The sequence below is a fragment of the Triticum aestivum genome, chromosome 2A (genome assembly GCF_018294505.1).
Source record: "Triticum aestivum cultivar Chinese Spring chromosome 2A, IWGSC CS RefSeq v2.1, whole genome shotgun sequence".
Taxonomy (NCBI): domain Eukaryota; kingdom Viridiplantae; phylum Streptophyta; class Magnoliopsida; order Poales; family Poaceae; genus Triticum; species Triticum aestivum.
Genome location: NC_057797.1, coordinates 655,358,389 through 655,385,244, shown reverse-complemented (window position 1 = coordinate 655,385,244; position 26,856 = coordinate 655,358,389).

Genomic DNA, 26,856 nt, shown 5'->3' with positions numbered 1-26,856 from the left:
AGAGTTCTGGTGTTGATCATGTTTTGCTCGTGGAAGAGGTTTAGTCAACGGATCTGCGACATTCAGGTCTGTATGCACTTTACAAATATCTATGTCTCCATCTTGAACATTTTCACGAATGGAGTTGAAGCGACGCTTGATATGCCTGGTCTTCTTGTGAAACCTGGGCTCCTTGGCCAGGGCAATAGCTCCAGTGTTGTCACAGAAGAGAGCCATCGGGCCCGACGCATTGGGAATAACTCCTAGGTCGGTAATGAACTCCTTCATCCAGATTGCTTCATGTGCTGCCTCCGAGGCTGCCATGTACTCCGCTTCACATGTAGATCCCGCCACGACGCTTTGCTTGCAACTGCACCAGCTAACTGCCCCACCATTCAAAATATACATGTATCCGGTTTGTGACTTGGAGTCATCCAGATCTGTGTCGAAGCTAGCATCGACGTAACCCTTTACGACGAGCTCTTCGTCACCTCCATAAACAAGAAACATATCCTTAGTCCTTTTCAGGTACTTCAGGATATTCTTGACCGCTGTCCAGTGTTCCATGCCGGGATTACTTTGGTACCTTCCTACCAAACTTACGGCAAGGTTTACATCAGGTCTAGTACAGAGCATGGCATACATAATAGACCCTATGGCCGAGGCATAGGGGATGACACTCATCTTTTCTCTATCTTCTGCCGTGGTCGGGCATGAGCCGTGCTCAATCTCACACCTTGCAATACAAGCAAGAACCCCTTCTTGGACTAATCCATATTGAACTTCTTCAATATCTTGTCAAGGTACGTGCTTTGTGAAACACCAATGAGGCGTCTCGATCTATCTCTATAAATCTTGATGCCTAATATATAAGCAGCTTCTCCAAGGTCCTTCATTGAAAAACACTTATTCAAGTAGGCCTTTATGCTTTCCAAGAGTTCTATATCATTTCCCATCAATAGTATGCCATCCACATATAATATGAGAAATGCTACAGAGCTCCCACTCAATTTCTTGTAAACACAGGCTTCTCCATAAATCTGCGTAAACCCAAACGCTTTGATCATCTCATCAAAGCGAATGTTCCAACTCCTAGATGCTTGCACCAGCCCATAGATTGAGCATTGGAGCTTGCATACCTTGTCAGCATTCTTAGGATCGACAAAACCTTCCGGCTGCATCATATACAATTCTTCCTTAAGGTAACCATTAAGGAATGTCGTTTTGACATCCATTTGCCATATCTCATAATCATAGAATGCGGCAATTGCTAACATGATTCGGGCGGACTTCAGCTTCACTACGGGTGAGAAGGTCTCATCGTAGTCACCCCCTTGAACTTGTCGATAACCCTTAGCGACAAGTCGAGCTTTATAGATGGTCACATTGCCATCCGCGTCCATCTTCTTCTTAAAGATCCATTTATTTTCTATGGCTCGACGATCATCGGGCAAGTCTGTCAAAGTCCATACTTTGTTTTCATACATGGATCCTATCTCGGATTTCATGGCTTCAAGCCATTTGTTGGAATCTGGGCCCGCCATCGCTTCTTCATAGTTCGAAGGTTCACCGTTGTCTAACAACATTACTTCTAGGACAGGGTTGCCATACCATTCTGGTGCGGAACGTGTCCTTGTGGACCTACGAAGTTCAGTCGTAACTTGATCCGAAGTTCCTTGATCATCATCATTAACTTCCTCTCTAGTCGGTGCAGGCACCACAGAAACATTTTCTTGAGCTGCGCTACTTTCCGGTTCAAGAGGCAGTACTTCATCAAGTTCTACTTTCCTCCCATTTACTTCTTTCGAGAGAAACTCTTTCTCTAGAAAGGATCCATTCTTGGCAACAAAGATCTTGCCTTCGGATCTGAGGTAGAAGGTATACCCAATAGTTTCCTAAGGGTATCCTATGAAGACGCATTTTTCCGACTTGGGTTCGAGCTTTTCAGGTTGAAGTTTCTTCACATAAGCATCGCATCCCCAAACTTTCAGAAACGACAGCTTAGGTTTCTTTCGAAACCATAATTCATACGATGTCGTCTCAACGATTTTGACGGAGCCCTATTTAAAGTGAATGCGGCAGTCTCTAAAGCATAACCCCAAAATGATGGCCGTAGATCGGTAAGAGACATCATAGATCACACCATATCTAATAGAGTGCGATTACAATGTTCGGACACACCATTACGCTGAGGTGTTCCAGGCGGCGTGAGTTGTGAAACAATTCCACATTTCCTTAAGTGCGTGCCAAATTCGTGACTCAAATATTCCCCTCCACGATCTGATCGTAAGAACTTTATTTTCTTGCCACGTTGATTCTCAACTTCACTCCTAAATTCCTTGAACTTTTCAAAGGTCTCAGACTTGTGTTTCATTAAGTATACATACCCATATCTACTCAAGTCATCGGTGAGGGTGAGAACATAACGATAACCACCGCGAGCTTCAACACTCATTGGACCGCACACATCAATATGTATGATTTCCAATAAGTTGGTTGCTCGCTCCATTGTTCTGGCGAACGGAGTCTTGGTCATTTTGCCCATGAGGCATGGTTCACACGTGTCAAATGATTCATAATCAAGAGACTCCAAAAGTCCATCTGCATGGAGTTTCTTCATGCTTTTGACACCAATGTGACCAAGGCGGCAGTGCCAAAAGTATGTGGGACTATCATTATCAACCTTACATCTTTTGGCATTCACACTATGCATATGTGTCAAACCATTGACCAGCGGGGCATGACCATAAAACATGTCTCTCATATAAATAGAACAACCATTATTCTCAGACTCAAATGAGTAGCTATCTCGCATTAAGCGAGATCCAGATACAATGTTCATGCTCAAAGCTGGCCCTAAATAACAATTATTGAGGTTTAAAACTAATCACGTAGGTAAATGTAGAGGTAGCGTGCCGACGGCGATCACATCGACCTTGGAACCATTCCCGATGCGCATCGTCACCTTGTCCTTCGCCAGTCTCCGCTTATTCCGCAGCTCGTGTTTTGAGTTACAAATATGAGCAACCGCACCGGTATCAAATACCCAGGAGCTACTACGAGTGCTGGTAAGGTACACATCAATAACATGTATATCATATATACCTTTGGTATTGTCGGCCTTCTTATCCGCTAAGTACTTGGGGCAGTTCCGCTTCCAGTGACCGTTTCCCTTGCAATAAAAGCACTCAGTCTCATGCTTGGGTCCATGCTTGGCTTCTTCCCGGCAACTGGCTTACCGGGCGCGGCAACTCCCTTGCCGTCCTTCTTGAAGTTATTCTTACCTTTGCCTTTCTTGAAACTAGTGGTTTCATTGACCATCAACACTTGATGTTCCTTTTTGATCTCCACCTCCACTGATTTCAGCATTGAATATACCTCAGGAATGGTTTTCTCCATCCCCTGCATATTGAAATTCATCACAAAGCTCTTGTAGCTAGGTGGGAGCGACTGAAGGATTCTGTCAACGACCGTGTCATCCAGGAGATTAACTCCCAGCTGAGACAAGCGGTTGTGCAACCCAGACATTTTGAGTATGTTCTCGCTGGCAGAACTATTCTCCTCCATCTTACAACTGTAGAACTTGTCGGAGACTTCATATCTCTCGACCCGGGCATGAGCTTTGAAAACCATTTTCATCTCTTGGAACATCTCATATGCTCCGTGATGCTCAAAACGCTTTTGGAGCCTCGGTTCTAAGCTGTAAAGCATACCGCACTGAACCATGGAGTAATCATCACTACGCGACTACCAGGCGTTCATAACGTCTTGAGTTGCTGGGAAAACAGGTGCTTCACCTAGCGGTGCTTCAAGGACATATGCTTTCTTGGCAGCTATGAGGATAATCCTCAGGTTACGGGCCCAGTCCGTGTAGTTGCAACCATCGTCTTTCAGCTTGGTTTTCTCTAGGAACGCGTTGAAGTTGAGGGCAACATTAGCATGGGCCATTTGATCTACAAGACATATTGCAAAGATTTTTAGACTATGTTCATGATAATTAAGTTCATCTAATCACATTATTTAATGAACTCCCACTCAAATAGACATCCCTCTAGTCATCTAAGTGATACATGATCCGAGTCAACTAGGCCATGTCCGATCATCACGTGAGACACACTAGTCATCATCGGTGAACATCTTCATGTTGATCGTATCTTCTATACGACTCATGTTCGACCTTTCGGTCTTCTGTGTTCCGAGGCCATGTCTGTACATGCTAGGCTCGTCAAGTCAACCTAAGTGTATCGCGTGTGTAAATCTGGCTTACACCCGTTGCATGCGAACGTTAGAACCTATCACACCCGATCATCACGTGGTGCTTCAGAACAATGGACCTTAGCAACGGTGCACAGTTAGGGGGAACACTTTCTTGAAATTATTGCGAGGGATCATCTTATTTATGCTACCGTCGTTCTAAGCAAATAAGATGTAAAAACATGATAAACATCACATGCAATAAAATAGTGACATGATATGGCCAATATCATTTTTGCTCCTTTTGATCTCCATCTTTGGGGTGCCATGATCATCATCGTCACCGGCATGACACTATGATCTCCATCATCATGCCTTCATGAAGTCGTCTCGCCAACTGTTACTTCTACTACTATGACTAACGTTTAGCGATAAGGTAAAGTAATTACATGGTGTTATCATTGACACGCAGGTCATACAATAAATTAAGACAACTCCTATGGCTCCTGCCGGTTGTCATACTCATCGACATGCAAGTCGTGATTCCTATTACAAGAACGTGATCAATCTCATACATCACATATATCATTCATCACATCCTTTTGGCCATATCGCATCACACGACATATGCTGCAAGAACAAGTTAGACGTCCTCTAATTGTTGTTGCAAGTTTTTTACGTGGCTGCTATAGGTTTCTAGCAAGAATGTTTCTTACCTACGCCAAAACCACAATATGATATGCCAATTTCTATTTACCCTTCATAAAAGGACCCTTTTCATCGAATCCGATCCGACTAAAGTGGGAGAGACAGACACCCGCTAGCCACCTTATGCAACTAGTGCATGTCAGTCGGTGGAACTTGTCTCACGTAAGCGTACGTTTAAGGTCAGTCCGGGCCGCTTCATCGCACGATGCCGCCGAATCAAGATAAGACTAGTAACGGCAAGTAAATTGACAAAATCGACGCCCACAACAACTTGTGTTCTACTCGCGCATAGAAACTACACATAGACCTAGCTCATGATGCCACTATTGGGGATCGTTGCAGAAATTAAAAATTTTCTACACATCACCAATATCAATCTATGGAGAGACTAGCAACGAGAGAGAAGGGAGTGTATCTTCATACCCTTGAAGATCAAGAAACGGAAGCGTTATAAGAACGCAGATGAAGGAGTCGTACTCGCAGCGATTCAGATCGCGGTTGATTCTGATCTAAGCACTGAACAACGGCGCCTCTGCATTCAACACACGTACAGACCGGGAATGTCTCCTTCTTCTTGATCCAGCAAGGGGGAAGGAGAAGTTGGGGAAGAGCTCCGGCAGCACGATAGCGTGGTGGTGGAGCTCGCAGTTCTCCGGTAGGGCTTCACCAAGCTCAACGGAAGAGGAGGAGGTGTTGGGAGAGGGAGGGCTGCGCCTTGGATGTGGTGTTGCTGCCCTCCCTCCACCCCTCTATTTATAGGGTGAAGGGGGAAGGGGGCCGGCCCCTCTAGATGAGATCTAGAGGGGGGGGGCAAGGGGAGGGGGCTTGCCCCCCAAGCCAAGGGGGCGCCCCTTTAGGGTACCCCCCAACCCTAGGCGCATGGGCCCTAGGGGGGATGGCGCCCAGCCCACTTAGGGGCTGGTTCCTTTCCACATACAGCCCATAGGGCCCTCCGGGGCAGGTGGTCTCGGTACAATACCAATAAACCCCCGAACACTTCCGGTGACCGTGTGATGACTTCCCATATATAAATTTTCACCTTCGGACCATTCCGAAACTCCTCATGACGTCCAGGATCTCATCCGGGACTCTGAACAACATTCGATAACTGCATACTATTTCCCATAACAACTCTAGCATCACCGAACCTTAAGTGTGTAGACCCTACGAGTTCGGGAATCATGCCGACATGACCGAGACATATCTCCGGCCAATAACCAACATCGGGATCTAGATACCCATGCTGGCTCCCACATGTTCCACGATGATCTCATCGGATGAACCACGATGTCGGGGATTCAATCAATCCCGTATACAATTCCCTTTGTCTACCGGTATGATACTTGCCCGAGATTCGATCATTGGTATCCCTATACCTTGTTCAACCTCATTACCGGCAAGTCTCTTTACTCGTTCCATAATACATCATCCTGTGATCAACTCCTTGATCACATTGAGCTCATTTTGGTGATGTCTTACCGAGTGGGCCCAGAGATACCTCTCCGTCACACGGAGTGACAAATCCCAGTCTTGATTCGTGCCAACTTAACAGACACTTTCAGAGATACCCGTAGTTTGCCTTTGTAGCCACCCAGTTACATTGTGACGTTTGGTACACCCAAAACATTCCTACGGTATCCGGGAGTTGCACAATCTCATGGTCTAAGGAAATGATACTTGACATTAGAAAAGTTTAGCAGATGAACTACACGATCTTGTGCTATGCTTAGGATTCGGTCTTGTCCATCACATCATTCTCCCAATGATGTGATCCCGTTATCAATGACATCCAATGTCCATGGTCAAGAAACCATAACCATCTATTGATCAACGAGCTAATCAACTAGAGGCTCACTAGGGACATTTTGTGGTCTATGTATTCACACATGTATTACGATTTCCGGATAACACAATTATAGCATGAACAATAGACAATTATCATGAACAAGGAAATATAATAATAACCATTTTATTATTGCCTCTAGGGCATATTTCCAACAATTTTCCATTCGTCTCTCGTTTTCTTCTCCCCCACTTCACAATAATTTGCAGTTTTATTCGCCCCTCTTTTCCATTCGCCATTTTCTTCTCGGATCTGTTTTTGAGTGCAGTCTTGTTGCGTAGTCATCATGACTCAAGAGAACACCAAATTGTGTGATTTCTCAAATACCAACAACAGTGATTTTATTGGCACTCTGCTTACTCCTCCCGCCACTAGTGCGGAGTCTTGTGATATTAATACTACTTTGCTGAATCTTGTTATGAAAGACTAATTTTCCGGTACTCCTAATGAGGATGCCGCGTCCCATCTTAATACGTTCGTGGAATTATGCGATATTCAAAAGAAAAAAGATGTGGACAATGATGTTGTGAAGATGAAATTATTTCCGTTTTTCTTTGCATGATTCTGCAAAAATTTGGTTCTCTTCTTTGCCTCGCAATAGTATCGATTCTTGGAATAAGTTCAAAGATGCTTTTATCACTAAGTATTTTCCGCCGGCAAAACTTATTTTCCTTAGAACCCAGATCATGAATTTCAAGCAACTTGAACATGAGCATGTTGCACAATCTTGGGAAAGGATGAAAATGATGCTAAGGAATTGCCCAACGCATGGGTTAAATCTTTGGACGATCATACAAATTTTTTATGCGGGATTGAATTTTGTTTCTCATAATATTTTAGATTCCACCGCGGGTGGTACTTTTATGGAAATTACTTTGGGTGAAGCCACTAAATTGCTCCTTATCTATGTAATCGATTCCATGAGCTATATATGATAAAGATTAGTCTTGAGTTGAGGGCTTGGTTATCTTGCTATGATCTTGAGGGTATAAAAATAAAAGAAAAGAGAAAGAATAAAAAGAAAGAAAGAAATCATATTGATCTTATGGAGAGTAATGACTTCACATATAAAGAATATGATGAATAAAGTTGTTGAGAGTTGACAAACATAGTTTTGGTCATCGTTGCAATTAATAGGAAGTAATAAAGAAAGAGAGGTTTTCACATACAAATATACTATCTTGGACATCTTTTATGATTGTGAGCACTCATTAAAATATGACATGCTGAAAAGTTGATGTTGGACAAGGAAGACAACGTAATGGGTTATGTTATCTTATATCCGAAATAAATTATATTGTCATGGATCATCCAACATCATTGAGCTTGCCTTTCCCCCTCATGCTAGCCAAATTCTTTGCACCAAGTAGAGATACTACTTGTGCTTCCAAATATCCTTAAACCCAGTTTTGCCATGAGAGTCCACCATATCTACCTATGGATTGAGTAAGATCCTTCAAGTAAGTTGTCATTGTTGCAAGCAATAAAAAAATTGCTCCCTAAATATGTATGATCTATTAGTGTGGAGAAAATAAGCCTTATACGATATTGTGATATGGAAGAAATAAAAGCGATGGACTGCATAATAAAGGTCCCTATCACAAGTGGCAATATAAAGTGACGTTCTTTTGCATTAAGATTTTGTCCATCCAGCCATAAAAGCACACGGCAGCCTTTGCTTCCCTCTGCGAAAGGGCCTATCTTTTATTTTTGTCCTATACCTTATACAAGAGTCACGATGATCTTCACCTTTCCATTTTACATTTTATCCTTTGGCAAGCACTGTGTGTTGGAAAGATCCTGATATATATAGCTAATTGGATGTGGGTTTTCATATACTATTATTGTTGACATCACCCTTGAGGTAAAAGGTTGGGAGGCAAAACTATAAGCCCCTATCTTTCTCTGTGTCTGATTAAAACTTCATACCCATAAGTATTGTGTGAGTGTTAGCAATTGTGAAAGACTAAATGATAGTTGAGTATGTGGACTTGCTGAAAAGCTCTTATATTGACTCTTTCCGATGTTACGATAAATTGCAATTGCTTCAATGACTGAGATTATAGTTTGTTAGTTTTCAATGAAGTTTCTGATTCATACTTTACATTGTGAATAGATTGTTACTTTAGCATAAGAAACCATATGACTATATATATATATATATATATGTTGCTGTTCTAAGAATGATCATGATGCCCTCATGTCCGTATTTTATTTTATCGACACCTCTATCTCTAAACATGTGGACATATTTTTCGATATCGGCTTCCGCTTGAGGACAAGCAAGGTCTAAGCTTGGGGGGAGTTGATATGTCCATTTTGCATCATGTTTTATATCGATATTTGTTGTATTACGGTCTGTTATCACACATTATGTCACAATACTTATGACTTTTCTCTCTTATTTTACAAGGTTTACATGAAGAGGGAGAATGCCGGCAGCTGGAATTCTGGGCTGGAAAAGGAGCAAATATTATAGACCTATTATGCACAACTCCAAAAGTCCTGAAACTCCACGAAAGTTAGTTTTGTAATATATTAAAAATATTGGGCAAAGAAAGCACCAGAGGGGAGCCAACCACCGTCCACGAGGGTGGGGGCGCGCCCCCTGGCTCGTGGACCACCTGGCAGGCCCCGATGCCCATCTTCTGGTATAAGGTGTCTTTGGCCCTGGAAAAAGGAGTAAGCTTTCGGGACGAAGCGCCGCCGTATCGAGGCGGAACCTTGGCGGAATCAATCTAGGGCTCTGACGGAGCTGTTCTGCAGGGGAAACATCCCTCCAGGAGGGGGAAATCATCACCATCGATCCTCTCATCTGGAGGGGGTCAATCTCCATCAACATCTTCACCAGCACCATCTCCTCTCAAACCCCAGTTCATCTCTTGTATCCTATCTTTGTCTCAAAACCATTGATTGGTACCTGTGGGTTGCTAGTAGTGTTGATTACTCCTTGTAGTTGATGCTAGTTGGTTTATTCAGTGGAAGATTATATGTTGAAATCCTTTATGCACATTAATAACCCTTTGATTATGAACATGAATATGATTTGTGAGTAGTTACGTTTGTTCCTGAGGACATGGGAGAAGTCTTGCTCTAAGTAGTCATGTGAATTTGGTATTCCTTCGATATTTTGATGAGATGTATGTTGTCTTTCCTCTAGTGGTGTTATGTGAACATCGAATACATAACACTTCACCATTGTTTGGGCCTAGGGGAAGGCATTGGGAAGTAATAAGTAGATGATGGGTTGCTAGAGTGACAGAAGCTTAAACCCTAGTTTATGTGTTGCTTCGTAAGGGGCTGATTTGGATCCATATGTTTCATGCTATGATTAGGTTTACGTTAATTCTTCTTTCGTAGTTGCGGATGCTTGCGAAGGGGGTTAATCATAAGTGAGATGCTTGTCCAAGAAAGGGGAGTAGCCAAGCACCGGTCCACCCACATTTCAAATTATCAAAGTAACGAACGCGGATCATATGAACATGATGAAAACTAGCTTGACGATAATTCCCATGTGTCCTCGGGAACACTTTCCTTTATATAAGAGTTTGTCTAGGCTTGTCCTTCACTTCAGAAAGGATTGGGCCACCTTGCTGCACCTTGTTTACTTTTATTACTTGTTACCCGTTACGAATTACCTTATCACAAAACTATATGTTACCGATAATTTCAGTGCTTGCAGATAATACCTTACTGAAAACCGCTTGTCATTTCCTTCTGCTCCTCGTTGGGTTCGACACTCTTACTTATCGAAAGGACTATGATAGACCCCCTATACTTGTGGGTCATCATATCTCAATATGAAAATTTTTGTCTAAAGTTGAGGAATCAATTAAAGCTCTTTATGTTTCTATGGATGAAAGTAAGAAAAGAACCGCTATGCTTAGAGCTAAAAGAGAAATTTTAGAAAAAGCGTTTTCTAGTGATTACTTTCGCTGAAGTGATGAAGATATTAAAATGATTGGTGTTTCTTCTATTGATTCCTTGTTTAGTAAAGTTAATATTGGTGAAAAATGGACTGGAGAAGAGTCAACCTTAGTTAGAAGGCGTCCCGCTATTTTGGAGGGTAAAAATTTTGTTGAGAAAATTGATAAAAGTGGGTTTGAAGAGGTCAAAACTTTAGCTAGTGATGTGCCCACTCTTTTGGATTACAAAGAATTTAATTATGATAGTTGCTCTTTGATTGATTGTATTTCTTTGTTGGAATCCATGATAAATTCACCCCATGCTTATGAACAAAATAAAGCTTTTACTAAACATATTGTTGATGCTATGATGAAAGCTTTAGAGGAAAAGTTGGAATTAGAAGTTTCAATTCCTAGAAAATTGCATGATGAGTGGGAACCTACTATCAAAGTCAGGATTAAAAATTATGAGTGCTTTGATTTATGTGACTTGGGTGCTAGTGTTTCTACAATTCCGAAATCTTTATGTGATGTGCTTGGTCTTACCGATATTGAATCATGTTCTTTGAATTTGCACTTGGTAGATTCTACTATTAAAAAGCCTATGGGAAGAATTAATGATGTTCTTATTCTTGCAAATAGGAATTATGTGCCCATAGATTTTATTGTTCTTGATATTGATTGCAATCCGTCTGGTCCAATTATTCTTGGTAGACCATTTTTACGCACTGTCGGTGCCGTGATTGATATGAAAGAAGGCAATATTAAGTTCCAATCTCCTTTGAGGAAGGGTATGGAACACTTCCCTAGAACAAGAATTAGGCCACCATATGAATCAATCATGAGGTCATCTTATGGATCTCGAAACAAATGTGACAAAACTTAGATCCTTGCTTTATGCCTAGCTAAGGGCGTAAAACTATAGCTTGTTGGGAGGCAACCAAATGAATAAAATTTATTTTTGATTTTTGCTTTCTGTTCTTGAGTGTTTGCACAATTATGCTACTGTTATGATTGTGTTTTTGTGTTTTAATTAGTGTTTGTGCCAAGTAAAGCCTTTAGGATCTTCTTTGGTGATAGTTGTTTGATCTTGCTGAAAAAAACTAAAACATTTGCGCTCGTGAAAATAATCTTTAACTAGAGAGAGATAAAATACAAATTCCTTTTTCAGTAGATTAATATACAAATTTCCCAGGTCTTCCTAATTTTTCAGAGTTTTTGGAGTTACAGAAGTATTCGAATTATCCAGATTGCGACACACTGTTCTGTTTTTGACAGATTCTATTTTTTCTTTGCGTTGTGTGCTTGTTTTGATGGCTCTATGGTTTTCTTTGATGAGTTTTTGCCATAGAAAAGTGGAATACAGTAGATATAATGCAAGAACAAAATATGAATTGGTTTAATACAACACTTATAGTAGTGATTTGTTTTCTTATACTAACAGATCTCACGAAGACTTTTGTTCAATTTTGTGTGATTGAAGTTTTCAAGTTTTGGGTTATCTTATGATGGATGAAGTAATAAGGAGTAAGAAGAGCCTAAGGTTGGGGATGACCTGGCATCCCAAGCTATTATCCAAAATGAGCAAGAAACTAAGCTTGGGGATGCCCCTGAGTGGCATCCCCTCTTTCTTCTAACGACCATCGGTATTTTACTCGAAGCTATATTTTTATTCGTCACATACTATGTGTTTTGCTTGGAGCGTCTTGTATGATATGAGTCTTTGCTTGTTTTATTTTGTGTTTTAACTCTTGATTCCTTGCTGGACACACCTATTTGAGAGAGCCAAGATTATGTCATGACTTGTTAGAATTGCTCTCTATGCTTCACTTAAATTTTTATGAGCTATGGATTTGCTCTAGTGCTTCACTGATATGTCTGCAACGTATCTATAAATTTTGATTGCTCCATGCTATTATATTATCTAATTTGGATGTTAATGGGCTTTATTTTACACTTTTATATCATTTTTGGGACTAACCTACTAACCAGAGGCCCAACCCAAATTGTTTTTTTTCCTATTTTAGGGTTTCGAAGAAAAGGAATATCAAACGGAGTCCAAACGGAATGAAACCTTCGGGAACATGATTTTCTCAACAAACGTGATCCAGGAGACTTGGAGTGGCCGTCAAGAAACAAGGGAGGAAGGCACGAGGCAGGGGGTGCGCCTACCCCCCTGGGCGCACCCTCCACCCTCGTGGGCCCTCCGTTGCTCCACCGATGTACTTCTTCCTCCTATATATATCCACGTACCCCCAAACATCCAGGAGCACCACGAAAACCTAATTCCATCGCCGCAACCTTCTGTACTCGAGAGATCCCATCTCGGGGCCTTTTCCGAAGCTCCCCTGGAGGGGGCATTGATCATGGAGGGCCTCTACATCAACTCCATGGCCTCTCCAGTGATGTGTGAGTAGTTTACTTCAGACCTACGGGTCCACAGTTATTATCTGGATGGCTTCTTCTCTCTCTTTGGATCTCAATACAAAGTTCTCCTCGATTTTCTTGGAGATCTATTCGATGTAATCTTCTTTTTGCGGTGTGTTTGTCGAGATCCGATGAATTGTGGGTTTATGATCCAGATTATCTATGAACAATATTTGATTCTCCTCTGAATTCTTTTATGTATTATTGGTTTATCTCTGCAAGTCTCTTCGAATTATTAGTTTGGTTTGGCCTACTAGATTGATCTTTCTTGCAATGGGAGAAGTGCTTAGCTTTGGGTTCAATCTTGCAGTGTTCGGTCCCAGTGACAGAAAGGGAACCGATACGTATTGTATTGTTTCCATCGAGGATAAAAAGATGGGGTTTATATCATATTGCATGAGTTTATCCCTCTACATCATGTCATCTTCCTTAAAGCATTACTCTGTTCTCTTGAACTTAATACTCTAGATGCATGCTGGATAGCGGTCGATGTGTGGAGTAATAGTAGTAGATGCAGAATCGTTTCGGTCTACTTGTCTCGGACGTGATGCCTATATACACGATCATACCTAGATATTCTCATAACTATGCTCAATTCTATCAATTGCTCGACAGTAATTCGTTTACCCACCGTAATACTTATGCCCTTGAGAGAAGCCACTAGTGAAACCTATGGCCCCCGGGTCTATCTTCCATCATATTAATCTTCCAATACTTAGTTATTTCCTTTTGCCTTTTATTTTACTTTTGCATCTTTATTTCTCTTTATCATAAAAATACCAAAAATATTATCTTATCATATCTATCAGAGCTCACTCTCGTAAGTGACCGAGAAGGGCTTGACAACCCCTTTATCGCGTTGGTTGCGAGGTTCTTATTTGTTTGTGTAGGTGCATGGGATTTGAGCGTGATATCCTACTGGATTGATACCTTGGTTCTCAAAAACTGAGGGAAATACTTACGCTGCTTTACTGCATCACCCTTTCCTCTTCAAGGGAAAACCAACGCAGTGCTCAAGAGGTAGCATTCACTTATATCTTTTTTAGCACAGTGTGCTTTAGTATTTTTGAAGAAATGCTCTCTTGCTTCACTTAGATTTATTTGAGAGTTAGTAAAATTTTCAAGAAATTCTCTCTTGCTTCAGTTAAATTAATTTGAGAGAAAGAAATATTATGCTCATGATCTTCACTTATATTTGTTTGAGCTTATCAAAAGCAACACATGAAAATTAGTTCCAAAGTGATAGATATCCAACAAGGATATAATAAAAACTTTCACGAAGATCATTGGACAAAATAAACATGATTCTTAGTAATAGTTTTGACATATGATGATGTGATATGTGAGTCATCTTGATGATAACTATGCTTTAGTAAGAATATTGGTGTTAAGGTTTGTGATTCCCTATACAAGCACGAAAGTGAATAATGCAATGAAATTACATCCTACTTGTGGTGCGTTATTCGGTGTTAATTATGCTTGATGCTCGCTTATGAGATTATTCGTTTCTTGGTTGGTCGCTTCTCAATCTTTTTGCTAGCCTTCATTTTGCACTAAGTATGATCACTACTTGTGCATCCAAAAACCTTTAAACCAATTTTGCCACATGAGTCCACTATATCTACCTATATGCGGTATTCTTTTGTCATTCTAAGAAATTTTGTATCTGCCATCTCTAATTTTCAAAATAAACTTCTCTTTTGTGTGTTCGTGCCGTCCGCGGAGCGGTGAGGGGTGGCTAATATTTTCCATGCTAGATGTGTTATTCTCACGATGAGTGTTTATTCACTTGTCATTGCACGAGAGTAAGGCAAAGGTATTAGGGATGCCCAGTCCCGAAATGAAAAATGAATTTACTTTATTTAGTCAAATAATAAATTCCTTGGAAAGTGTTGGTATGGAACGAACCCGTGGATACGCTTAGCCATGGAAAGTGAAAATATGGTGGAAAAAGGAATAAACTTTAATTTCTGTTTGGGAACCGCCTATGATATATCTAGCATGGAAAGTGTTCGGAACTCTAAGTTGTTTTCGATGGTGGGAAAGACACACCTCCCAAAATGTTTTTATCTCTAAGTTTTTCGCTTTGAGCTCTGGCACCTCTACAAATCCCTACTTCCCTCTGCGAAGGGCCTTTCTTTTACTTTACGCTATTTTTATTTTTGAATTTGAGTCTCCAACTTCTCTTATAAAAGCACCAACTAGGAGGCACCATGATCATACTTGAGCATTGGGTGTAGTTAATATGCGAGTGTGTTTCATGAATGGATCAATGATTGAGCATGATGGGCTAGGGATAGCTTATTTTAGCGTTGATATTTTGAAAGACATGGTTGCTTGTTGATATGCTTGAGTACTTAAGTTATCATGTCAAAACTAGACTATTGCTTTGAACAATATAAAAGTCCAAATGTCCATGCTATAAAGAAAAGAATATGATATGACATGTTAGGCAGCATTCCACATCAAAAATTCTATTTTTATCACTTACCTACTCGAGGACGAGCAGGAGTTAAGCTTGGGGATGCTGATACATCTCCAAAATATCTATAATTTTTATTGTTCCATGCTGTTATATTATCAATCTTGGATGTTTTATAATCATTTTATATCATTTTTTGGTACTAACCTATTGACATAATGCCAAGTGCCAGTTGTTGTTTTTGCATGTTTTTTACATCGGAGGAAATCATTACCAAACGGAGTCCAAATGCAACGAAACTTTACGGAGGTTTCTTATGGACCAGAAGACACCCAATGGGCCAAGGCAGCGCCTGGGGTGCTCCGAGGGGAGCACAACCCACCAAGGCGCGCCTAGAGGCCCAGGTGCGCCCTGGTGGGTTGTGCCCACCTCGGGTGCCCCCGGACGGCCTCTTTGCTCTATAAATACCCCAATATTCCAGAAACCCTAGGGGAGTCAACGAAAATCAATTCCAGCCGCCGCAGAGTCCAGAACCACCAGATCCAATCTCGACACCATCACAGGTTCATCACCTCCATTGGTGCCTCTCCGATGATGCATGAGTAGTTCTTTGTAGACCTTTAGGTCCGTAGTTTGTAGCTAGATGGCTTCATCTCTCTTGTTTGATTCTCAATACAATGGTCTCTTGGAGATCAATATGATGGAACTCTTTTTGCGGTGTGTTTGTTGGGATCAGATGAACTTTGAGTTTATAATCATATCTATCTTTTTATATCCATGAAAGTTATTTGAGTTTCTTTGATCTCTTGTATGCATGATTGCTTATAGCCAAGGTTGTCAGAATCGCGATTCTGCTATACGATTCTACGACTTTACGATCCAAACTTACCACTCCGATTCTATGATTTTAGTTCATGGAATCTACGTTTCTACGATCCTGATAGTGAAGATTCTACGATTTGCGATCCTGCCATCAGAGCTCCGATTCGATTCAAAATCACGATTCTGACAACCTTGCTTATAGCCTCATATTTCTTCTCCGATATTTGGGTTTTGTTTGGCTAACTTGATCTATTTATCTTGCAATGGGAAGATGTGCTTTGTAGTGGGTTCGATCTTACGGTGCTTGATCCCAGTGACAGAAAGGGAACCGACACGTATGTATCGCTGCTACTAAGGATAAATCGATTGGGTCTATCTCTACATAGATAGATCTTGTCTACATCATGTCATCGTTCTTATTGCATACTCTGTTTCTCCATGAACTTAATACACTAGATGCATGCTGGATAGCGGTCGATGTGTGGAGTAATAGTAGTAGATGCAGGCAGGAGTCGGTCTACTAATCTTGGACATGATGCCTATGTAATGATCATTGCCTGGATATCGTCATGATTATTTGAAGTTCTATCAATTGCCCAACAGTAATTTGTTTACCCACCGTTTGCTATTTTTCTCGAGAGAAGCCACTAATGAAACCTACAGACCCCGGGTCTCTTTCTAATATTATTTGCCTTTGTGATCTACTTTTCGTTTGCTTTTATTTTCAGATCTATTAAACCAAAAGTACAGAAATACCTTGCTGCATTTTATTTTATTTGGTGTTCGATCTATCAATCTACTATAATTTATTCATGTGCGTTTGCCAATTTCTCGCGCCATTACCCGAAAGGTATTGACAACCCCTCTAACCTGTCAGGTTGCGAGTATTTGTTATTTGTGTGTAGGTGTTGTTTACTTTGTGTTGCTTGGTTCTCCTATTGGTTCGATAACCTTGGTTTCATATCTGAGGGAAATACCTACCGCCATTGTGCTGCATCATCCCTTCCTCTTTGGGGAAATACCAATGTAGCTTCAAGCGACATCAGGCGCCCCTTGCCACCCCTCTCCCTCTCCCACCTATATATGTGCGGGGCACCGCTAGAACACACAACATGGATTCCTAGCCGTGTGCGGCGCCCCCCTCCACAATTTACGCCTCCGATCATATTGTCATAGTGCTTAGGCGAAGCCCTGCGCAGATCACTTCACCATCACCGTCACCATGCCGTCATGCTGACGAAACTCTCCCTCGACACTTTGCTGGATCAAGAGTTCGAGGGACGTCATTGAGATGAACGTGTGCAGAATTCGGAGGTGTCGTACGTTCGGTGCTTCATCAGTCGGAACGGGAAGAAGTTCGACTACATCAACCGCATTGTCAAACGCTTCCGCTTTCGGTCTATGAGGGTATGTGGACACACTCTCCCCCTCTCGTTGCTATGCATCTCCTAGACAGATCTTGAGTGAGCGTAGGAAATTTTTGAAATTGCATGCTACATTCCCCAACAGTGGCATCCGAGCCAGGTTTATGCGTAGATGATATGCACGAGTAGAACACAAAGAGTTGTGTGTGGTGATCATCATACTGCTTACCACCAATGTCTTATTTTGATTCGGCGGTATTGTTGGATGAAGTGGCCCGGACCAACCTTACATGACCACGTTCATGAGACCGGTTCCACCGACAGACATGCAACTAGTTTTGCATAAAGGTGTCTGGCGGATGTCTGTTTCTCCAACTTTAGTTGAATCGAATTTGACTGCGGCCGGTCCTTGTTGAAGGTTAAAACAACAAACTTGATAAATCACCATTGTGGTTTTGATGCATAGGTAAGAACGATTCTTACTAGAAGCCCGTAATAGCCACGTAAAACTTGCAACCACAAAGTATAGGACATCTAACTTGTTTTTGTAGGGCATGTTGTGATGTGCTATGGTAAAGACATGATGTGATATAAGTTATTGTATGAGATGATCATGTTTTGTGAAAGTTATCGGCAACTAGCAGGAGCCTTATGGTTGTCGCTTTATTGTATGAAATGCAAACGCCATGTAATTGCTTTACTTTATCACTATGCATTAGCGATAGTTATAGAAGCAATAGTTGGCGAGACGACCACGACGCTATGATGGAGATCAAGGTGTCAAGCCGATGACGATGGAAATCATGACAGTGCTTTGGAGATGGAGATCAAAGGCACAAGATGATGATGGCCATATCATGTCACATATTTTGATTGCATTTGATGTTTATCTTTTATGCATCTTATTTTGCTTAGTACGGTGGTAGCATTATAAGATGACCCCCCACTAAAGTTTCAAGGTATAAGTGTTCTCGCTGAATATGCACCGTTGCGACAGTTCATCGTGCCGAGACACCATGTGATGATCGGGTGTGATAAGCTCTACGTTCACATACAACGGGTGCATGACAGTTCTGCACATGCGGAATACTCGGGTTAAACTTGACGAGCCTAGCATGTATAAACATGTCCTCGGAACACTGGAGACCGAAAGGTCAAACATGAATCATATAGTAGATATGATCAACATAGTGATGTTCACCATTGAAAACTACTCCATCTCACATGATGATCGGACATGGTTTAGTTGATATGGATCACGTGATCATTTAGATGACTCGAGGGATGTCTATCTAAGTGGGAGTTCTTAAGTAATATGATCAATTGAACTTAATTTATCATGAACTTAGTCCTGATAGTTTTTGCATATCTATGTTGTAGATCAATGGCCCGTGCTACCGTTCCCTTTAATTTTAATGTGTTCCTAGAGAAAGCTAAGTTGAAAGATGACGGTAGCAACTACATGGACTGGGTCCGAACTTGAGGATTATCCTCATTGCTGCATAGAAGAATTATGTCCTTGATGCACCGGTCGGTGACAAGCCTCCTCCCGCTAATGTAGACGCTTTGAATGTATGGCAGACGCGGTCTGATGACTACTCTATAGTTCAGTGTGCTATGCTCTGCGGCTTAGAATCGGGACTTCAAAGACGTTTTGAACGTCATAGACCATATGAGATGTTCCAGGAATTGAAGTTAATATTTCAAGCAAATACCCGAGTTGAGAGATATGAAGTCTCCAACAAGTTTTATAGCTGCAAGAAGGAGGAGAATAGTTCTGTCAGTGAACACATAGTCAGAATGTCTGGGTACCATAACCACTTGACTCGGCTGGGAGTTAATCTTCCAGATGATAGTGTTATTGACAGAGTTCTTCAACCACTGCCACCAAGCTACAAAGGCTTTGTGATGAACTATAATATGCAAGGGATGGATAAGAAAATTCTCGAGCTCTTCGGTATGCTCAAAGCTGCGGAAGTAGAAATCAAGAAAGAGCATCAAGTGTTGATGGTTAACTGTAGGATCGAAAGTATGTCTAGAGGGGGGTGATTAGACTGCTTGACCAAATAAAAATCTAGCCTTTTCCCAATTTTAGTTCTAGAGCAGAGGTAGAATGACTTAAAAACTTAGTTTTAGTTCTTCACAGAAAGCATTTTGGATCTACCGATTTGTAAACTCGGTGATACTGAAGCAGCTTTTGGAATCTAAACTAGTAAACTCGGTCAGACCGAGTCACAGTTCGGTGGCACCGAGACTGCTAGGATTTCACAGAGAATTGAACTCGGTCACACCGATTTGCAATTTTCGGTCAGACCGAAAACGCATGTGCAATGGCCTAAGCCAAATCGGTGAGACCGATTTCTACAACTCAGTCGATCCGAGATGAATTCGGCGGAGACCTAACCCTAAATTTTCAAATCAAAACTAATCTACGGGACATTTTCGCTGGACAGGATGGTTTCATTCATGGCAAGAATCATGGCAAAGCAATGCGCTAAGAATCAGAGTTATGGATTAGCACAAAGATCAAGTTCGTACCCTAGTTCGGTGGCGAACTTGCTACGGCGGCAACGGCGGGGCAGATTGCCGTTGACGGCGGCGGTGAACAGTGGCGGGAGGTCGCTGGCGACGAGAGGATGATCCGGAGACCCGAAGAGGCAAAGTAGGTTATGCGCGGGCGGAGAGGTTTCGGAAATTTTACCAAAATTTGACTTGTCGGTATATATAACCTGACCCTGTCGGTGTGACCGAGTGGAACAACTCGGTGGCACCGAGATGCAAAACTACAGGCAGTTACTGCAACTCGGTGTGACCGAAAGGTTCTAATCGGTTGCACCGAGATTGAAAACCTAGATCAACTAAGTGATCTTGGTAGGACCGAAAAGGATGAATCGGTCAGACCAAAATACACAAAGAGGTTTTGGAAGTTTAAGTCTATGACGAATGGGGAACTCTGAGTGCTCCTCACACAGAGTGGTTCGAATCTGACTTGGTCAAACTTTGTGATGTAGCATGAATAGAGTTTGCGACGAGAAAAAGCATAGATAGCTAGATGGAGTTCGTAGGCATTCTTGTCCATCCATTTGGCAAAAGAGAAAAGGCTAAACAATCAAAGCAACAAATGGATGTCCTCGAATGAGTAAAATATGCAACCAACATGCTCACACAATAAGATGGCAAAAGAAATATGTGACGAAGCATGCACAAACACTCTAGCATCTATCAAGCAATTTGTGATGACTAGGTCATCTATATATGAGTATATTGACTTAGGAGTCAAATGAGAACATTTGATCATAGGTCATACTCATCATTTAAGCACAAGTGGGGTTACCACTTTTACATAAAGCATTATTGTGTTCACACCATTAGAGTTGCTTTAGCTCAATTGATTAGAGTAAAGCACCCCATAGATGTGATACCCCCCCTAAGAGGGATCAACTAACCTTGGGTTTTGTCGATGATGAATTCATGTAGGTGTTGAAGATGTGGATGCTCAATGTTGATGTAGATCATTCGGAGCAATCCTTTGGAGTGAGTTGCACATTCAATACCTACATGGATTAGTCCCACAAGTAACAAACAAGGATATCCATATACATAGAGTGATGTGTGCACAAGATGATGTCCATAGAAACATTAGGTTACCTTGTCCCTTGTCTTACCAACAAGAGGGTTTGTGACTCCTTGAACTAGTGCAAGATATGAAAGTTGTTTGAACTTGTCCTTGCCAAAATGATAAGAGTTAAGTAGGTTAGCGGAGTCACCCTCAAGAATTCTCTAGTTCTTCTTCTTCGGGATCCACACCATCTTGATGGGAATCCTTGGAGTTGTAGTCGTACTTGATGTAGAACTTGATGTAGTCTTGGGAACCCACTTGACCAAGGCCTTAGGAGCTTCTTCAAATGCATCAATCTCCTCCTGAAGCTTGTCCTTGCCTTTTAGCTTCTGGTCTTGTGGTGGAAGATCATCTTGAGATTGTGTTCCTTTCTAAGAAGTAGGATCATACTTCTCTTGTTGAGGAACAAACTTCGTCTTGGGGTATTGATCTTCTTCCCACTCAACTCCATTGGCATTGAACTTTCGTTCAAAACCAACACCTTGATTCTTCCGGTGTCTTCCTTGCTTGCGTACAATTTCCTCAAATTGCTTACTTCCGGCAAGGCTCTTGTAAACACCTTTCTCTATAATTCCCTTCAATAAGCTATTTTCTTGCTCAAGTGTAACTTGGCTAATAGAATCATTAGTGGAATAAAGAGAGCTACTAGAAGCAACAACATTGGATTTAGAATGATTGTTGTTACTACTAGATGAAGAATCTTTCTTATTCTTGTTGCTAGATTTAACTTGTGGCATGTAAGTAGACAAGAGTAAACGCTTGTCAATGTAAGAAGAACTTTTCTTGCGAAGATCGTCATTGATTGCCTTTAAAGACTCATGTTCTTGCTCAAGGTTGAGCTTTTCAAAGCGTAGCTTATCATGAGTCTTTAAAAGTTCTCGATGATCTTCCAATGTAGTTTCATGAGCTAACTTAAGAGTGTTTAGTTCTTTAGTTAGGCGCTCAATCTCCTTCTTATCATCGTCATTCGTTTTATCTTGATTATCATGATTAATAGCAAGCTCATCATAGTTTTCATTACTAGAGTTGTCAACAAGTAAATCATCATCTCCTAGCAAATCATCTTCATCACTATTGAAATCAACATACTCGGTGTGTGTTACCTTTGGACCTTTAGCCATGGAGCATCTCCCAATTCCTTCATGTGGTGAGTCAAATATGTCGAAGGAGTTGGTTGTCACAAGTGCTAGTCCGGCAACACCTTCATCTTGAGTATATTCGGAGTCAGAGTGATAACTTCTTTCGGAGTGATTGTCGGAGTAGGAACCGGATACCCATTCACCAACATGAGCTTGATGTCTTTTTTTGTGTAGCTCCTTGATGACTTGTCCTTCCTTTCCGAGTCCTTGCTTCTCCGAGAGGGTCTTCGTTCATAATGATCATCTCTACTCCTCTCTCTTGATGGTGATTCTTCTTTTCTACTCCTTATTTGGGAGAATCTTCTCTTCTTTTGTAGGGGGTCGTACATTCATTGGAGCAGTGTCCGGGTCTTCCACAATTGTAGCAATTACGCTCACGACTAGAAGATCTTTTGTCATTGTAGGACCTTGACTTGGAACTTCTTTCCTTGCTTCTACTCTTGTAGAGCTTGTTGAAGTTCTTCACCATTAGACTCAATTCTTCATTGAAGGTTTGCTTCTCACTTGATGATGTGGGAGCATCACAAGAGGCTTTCTAAGCACCACTTGACTTGTTGTGAAGCTCTTCCTTATCCTTGAGTGACATCTCATGAGCAACAATTCTTCCAATAACTTCCGTTGGCTTGAGATCTTTGTAATTGGGCATCATTTGGATCAATGTGCATGTATCATATTTTACATCCAAGGCTCTTAGGATCTTCTTGATGATGAATCTATCAGTCATCTCTTCACTTCCTAAGCCGGCAATCTCATTTGTGATGAGAGCAAGCCTAGAGTACATTTTAGCGACGCCTTCACCATCCTTCATTTTGAATTTGTCAAGCTGACTTTGAAGCACGTCCAATTTGGATTCCTTGAAAGATACGGTACCTTCGTGCATATCAATCAAAGTATCCCAAATTTCCTTTGCATTCTCAAGACGGCTGATTTTATTGAATTCTTCGGGGCATAATCCGTTGAAGAGAATATCACAAGCTTGAGCATTGTATTGTACCATCTTCAACTCTTCCGTGGTAGATTCACGGTTTGGTTCTCTCCCATCGAAGAATTCACCTTGCAAGCCAATACACACAATTGCCCAAACGGCGTGGTTATGTCCAAGAATATGCATTTTCATCTTATGCTTCCAACTAGCAAAATTTGTACCATCAAAGTAAGGACCTCTACGGTGGTAATTTCCCTCACTAGATGCCACACTCTCCTAGGTTGTGAAGCCAAGGCTATGACCACCAAAAGCTATGGAAATCAAAGCAAATGGAGACCAAAGCTCTGATACCACTTGTAGGATCGAAAGTATGTCTAGAGGGGGGGGGGTTATTAGACTACTTGACCAAATAAAAATCTAGCCTTTTCCCAATTTTAGTTCTAGGCAGATTTTAGCAACTTTAGCACAAGTCAAGCAATCAACCTACACATGCAATTCTAAGAGTATAGCAGCGGAGAGTAAAACAATTGCATATGAAGGTATAGGGAGGAGTTTGGAGTATGCAAATGCAATTGGAGACACGGAGATTTTTGGCGTGGTTCCGATAGGTGGTGCTATCGTACATCCACATTGATGGAGACTTCAACCCATGAAGGGTAACGGTTACGTGAGTCCATGGAGGGCTCCACCCACGAAGGGTCCACGAAGAAGCAACCTTGTCTATCCCACCATGGCTGTTGCCCACGAAGGACTTGCCTCACTCGGGTAGATCTTCACGAAGTAGGTGATCTCCTTGCCCTTATAAACTCCTTGGTTCAACTCCACAATCTTGACAGAGGCTCCCAAGTGACACCTAACCAATCTAGGAGACACCACTCTCCAAGAGGTAACAAATGGTGTGTTGATGATGAACTCCTTGCTCTTGTGCTTTAAATGATAGTCTCCCCAACACTCAACTCTCTCTCACAGGATTTGGATTTGGTGGAAAGATGATTTGAGTGGAAAGCAACTTGGGAAGGCTAGAGATCAAGATTTATGTGGTTGGAGTGGAATATCATGACCTCAACACAAGTGTAGGTGGTTCTCTCTCAGAAAATATATGTTGGAAGTGTAGGCATGTTCTGATGGCTCTCTCCATGAATGAAGAGTGGGTGGAGGGGTATAAATAGCCTCCACACAAAATCTAGCCGTTACACACAAATCACCAAACTTGACGGTATCGAATCATAAAACTCGGTCAGACTGATTTAGTTCAAAATGTGAACATTAGGATCCTCGGTGGGACCAACATGTCAACTCGGTGGGACCGATTTTGTTAGGGTTAGGGCATAACGTAATCTCGGTGAGACCGATTACACAAACTCGGTGGGACCAATTTTGGTAATGGACTAACAGAGAGTTGGTCAGGCAAACTTGGTGGGACCGATTCGCTCATCTCGGTTGGACCGAAATGTTACGAAAGAGAAACAGAGAGTTTGCATTGCAATCTCGGTGGGACCAATCGCTCATCTCGGTTTGACCGAAACGTTACGAAGGGAAACTGAGAGATTACAATCCCATCTTGGTGAGACCGAGATCCCTATCGATGAGACCGAAAAGACTAGGGTTTCTGGCTGTGGCTATGTCAACTGAACTCGGTGGTGCCGGATAAAAGGTTTCGGTGGGGCCTAGTTTGACTTTTGGTTTGGGACATATGTGGATGTGAGAAAGTAGTTGAGGGATTTTGGAGCATATCACTAAGAACTTTGAGCAAGTAAGCCATTAGGCAACACCTCATCCCCTCTTAATATTATTGGCTTTTCCTATGTACTCAATGTGATCTTGGATCACTAAAAATGAAAAGATGTAGAGTCCTGAGCTTTGTGCTTGAGCCAATTCTTTGTCCTTAGAATTTTGAGGGATCCACTTTTCTCATCCATGCCATGCCAATCATTGAGCTTTCTTGAAATGTTTATCTTTAAGTAGAATTAGCTCAATGAGTTATATGTTGTTAGGAATTACCAAAACCAACTAGGGATAGTTGCACTTTCATTAACAAGACCACTAGTTTCAAGAAAAAGGGCAAGGGAAAGAAGGGAAACTTCGAGAAGAATGGCAAGCAAGTTGTCACTCCCGGTAAGAAGCCCAAGTCTGGACCCAAGCCTGAAACTGAGTGCATCTACTGCAAAGGGACTGGTCACTAGAAGCGGAACTACCCCAAGTATTTGGTGGATAAGAAGGATGGCAAAGTGAACAAAGGTATATTTGATATACATGTTATTGATGTGTACCTTGCTAATGCTCGTAGTAGCACCTGGGTATTTGATACTGGTTCTATTGCTCATATTTGCAACTCGAAACAGGGGCTACGGATATGGGTATATCTACTTAATGAAACACAAGTCTAAAATATTTGAAAAGTTCAAAGAATTTCAGAGTGAAGTGGAGAATCATCGTAACAAGAAAATAATTTTTCTACGACCTGATTGCGCAGGCGAATATTTGAGTTACGAGTTTGGCCTTCATTTATAACAATGTGGAATAGTTTCACAACCCATGCCACATGGAACACCACAGCGTAATGGTATGTCCGAACGTTGTAACCGTACTTTATTAGATATGGTGCGATCTATGATGCCTCTTACTGATTTACCACTATTTTTTGTGGGTTATGCATTAGATACATCTGCATTCACTTTAAACAGGGCACCATCTAAATCCGTTGAGACGACACCGTATGAACTATGGTTTGACAAGAAACCTAAGATGTCGTTTCTTAAAGTTTGGGGTTGTGATGCTTACGTGAAAAAGTGCAGCTTGATAAGCTCAAACCCAAATCGGAGAAGTGCGTCTTCATAGGATACCCAAACAAAACTGTTGGGTACACCTTCTATCACAAATCCGAAGGCAAGATCTTTGTTGCTAAGAATGGATCCTTTCTAGAGAAGGAGTTTCTCTCGAAAGAAGTGAGTGGGAGGAAAGTAGAACTTGATGAGGTAATTGTACCTTCTCTCGAATTGGAAAGTAGCTCATCACAGAAAATCATTCTTGTGATGCCTACACCAACTAGAGAGGAAGCTAATGATAATGATCATGAGACTTTAGATCAAGTTACCACCGAACCTCATAGGTCAACCAGAGTACGTTCCACACCAGAGTGGTACGGTAATCCTGTTCTGGAAGTCATGTTACTAGACCATGATGAACCTACGAACTATGAGAAGCGATGATGAGCCCAAATTCCGCAAAATGTCTTGAGACCATGAAATCTGAGATGGAATCCATGTATGAGAACAAAGTATGGACTTTGGTTGACTTGCCCGATGATCTGCAAGCCATAGAGAATAAATGGATCTTCAAGAAGAAGATTGACGCTGATGGTAATGTTACTATCTACAAATCTTGACTTGTTGCGAAAGGTTTTCGACAAGTTCAAGCAGTTGACTACGATGAGACTTTCTCACCCGTAGTGATGCTTAAGTCTGTCTGAATCATGTTAGCAATTGCCACATTTTATGATTATGAAATCT